Source organism: Nothoprocta perdicaria, unplaced genomic scaffold (assembly GCF_003342845.1).
Source record: "Nothoprocta perdicaria isolate Ctin4 unplaced genomic scaffold, notPer1 scaffold_50, whole genome shotgun sequence".
NCBI classification, from domain to species: domain Eukaryota; kingdom Metazoa; phylum Chordata; class Aves; order Tinamiformes; family Tinamidae; genus Nothoprocta; species Nothoprocta perdicaria.
Window position 1 is genome coordinate 442,744 of NW_020455755.1, and position 2,434 is coordinate 445,177.

Consider the following 2,434-nt stretch of genomic DNA (forward strand, 5'->3'; position numbering starts at 1 on the left):
GCCGCGGGGAGGGGCTCGTGGAAAGCGGGTGCCCGCGGGCAGCAAGGTCAGAGGGGCCGGCCCCGGTGCGGGAAGGGCCCGGCCGTGACCTTGGCGGGGCCGGCGGCGTCGCCCGCGACTGCCCGGCCTGCGGCTGCCAGCCCTTTCCCGGCAGCTGTAACGGGCCCGGGGGCAGAACGGCAGGGACGTTGTGCGGAGAAACCTGAGCGTTGCCGCAAGGTTAATGAGAGGGGAGCAGCGCGGGAGGGTGCGGGGCCGCCCCCAGCCCGCCAGGGCTCCGGGCCGCCCGCAGCGGCTCCCGCGGCCCCGGCCGCTCCGGGGCAGGATGGTGCCGGTGAACCCGGCAGCTCCCGCGGGGCAGCCCCGTGCGCGGTGCCCGGCCGCACCGCTGCTGGCCCGGCAGCCGTCCCTCCGCGCGCAGCTCCACAGGACTCCCTTCACGTTCTGGGGTCCTTCCATTGCCTCTACCACAGAGTTATTTCCAGAAGCTTTAAAGGTCTGAAGTTCACTTTTTTTTTTTTATTTGCTTTTGAGAAATACAGCCCGTCACAAAGGGTAGCACTTGGGCAGAGGGTGAAAGATCAAAAGCAAGGCCGTCCTGCTCGCGCCGCCTTCTCCCAGCTCCGCTGGTGCCAAGCGCCAGGCACGGCTGCGCTCGCAGGGAGCAGCTCCGTGCACGGCCCCGCTCGCCTTCCTTGGGCCGCTGCGGCCTGGAGCTGCGGCGCGGGCCGCACCTGGGGCGGCGCGGCCGGCTCTGGGCTGGTGCGGCGGGGTGCAGGTGCCGGGTGCTCCCTTGGCGCTCCCTGCCCAGTGCCGTGCGGGTCTGACGGTCCCGACACGTGCACCCGCACCAGCCACCCCCTGGCATGGGGAGACCGACTCTGCTCCCGCTCCGAGCCAAACTGCGGCGTCCAGTCAGCTCCGCTTCCCTCGGCCGGTCCCGAGGGGCAGCTCCAGCCCAGCGGGAGACAGATCCCGACTCTCTTACGAGATATCAGAGCAGTGGCACTAGAACCGTTCCTGCAGCCCGCGCTTGCCGGCGTCGCCAGCCCTGCTGCGGGGAGGCCCCTCCGGGCCGTCCAGCTCCGCGCTGGCTCTGCAGCGGCAAGCAGGGTGTCCTGCCCGCAAGAGATTCATCACCTGCCTTGGGCTCCTGCTCTCTCAGTAATCGTCTCAAACTAAGGACTGTGCCAAGATAAAACACAGGCAGGGGTTACGGAGCCGTTCACCGTGTCTGTGAAACGCGATTCCTTCGTCCGTCTCTCTCCTCTTGGGAAGCTGGAGAAGCAGCCTTCCCGTGCTGCGGATGCGCCTCTCGGTGTCGATCTTTGCACTTTGCCTCCGGTCCTGGTCTCTGTGCCTGGTCTCTGCGGTGCTGGAGCTGCTCGCTGTGGTAGCAGCTGCTTAGGCAGCTCCTGCCAGAACCAGGTTTCCAAAGCCCTGGCCAGGTGGAGGTTTACAAGCTGGTGCAGGCTGCCGGGAGCAAAGCCACGGAGCCGCTTCCGTGGCCTGGAAGCGCCGGAGCTGGCGGCTGCGGGACTGTGGGAGCCCCCGGGCAGGGCTGCAGCGTGGGCACTCCGGCCGCAGCGGGAGCGCCGAGCCGCACGTTGCGACACAGGCGGCCGTGCGGCCCGAGGTGCTGCCTGCATGCGCCCCGGTGGCTCTGCGGGAACCTCTGGGGCAGCGGGGATTCTCCCTGCTCCGTGGAGCTCTCCTGTGTGGCTGCGGCCTCCAGGTCTCCGTGCACCTGGATGTCAGGACGCTGCTGGGAAGGAGAGCAGTGTCCGAACCCCAGCAGCTGCAGGTGGGCCAGCGGAGCGGGGCAGTGGGGCAGCTAAAAGCAGAGCCTGCTGCACCACACAGTGGTGGAAGCCCCGGGGGAGGCAGCGCCGGCCCCTGCACTTGGAGCCACTCGGGGTGGGAGCAGCGCAGCTGGCTCCGTTGGGCTGCGTGGTGGGTGCCCGTCCCCAACACGTAGCGCCAGCCACCATGTTTCTACATAATTAAATGCCCTTGCATCATGAGCGCAGCGTGGGGATCCATTGCCTTTTCCTCGCTCTTTAATGCTGTTGATTCAGTTACCTGTAAGTGGTTGCACAACGTGCAGCACCTGCGTGGCCTGGTGCCCTGTGGTCTCTGCTCCTGGCAGCACCAGAGCTGCATCCTTCCATTCCCTTTCGAAGGGAAACTCTACTTAAATGTAAATCTCAGCATCGGGCGTCACTTGGGGGAGCAGGGCCGGTGCCCGTCCCGGGACGTCTCTTCTGAACCTGCCAGAACATCAGCACAGCCGGAGCTGTCGATGTCGGCGCGACTGCAGACTCGATCCTGGTACTTAGGGCAGAAGAGACTCCTTGTTACTAAGGGATTTGAGCTTAAAACCATGAAACGGCTGCAGAGAGTGCCTCTGATGGGTGGCAGGCACTGAACAGGG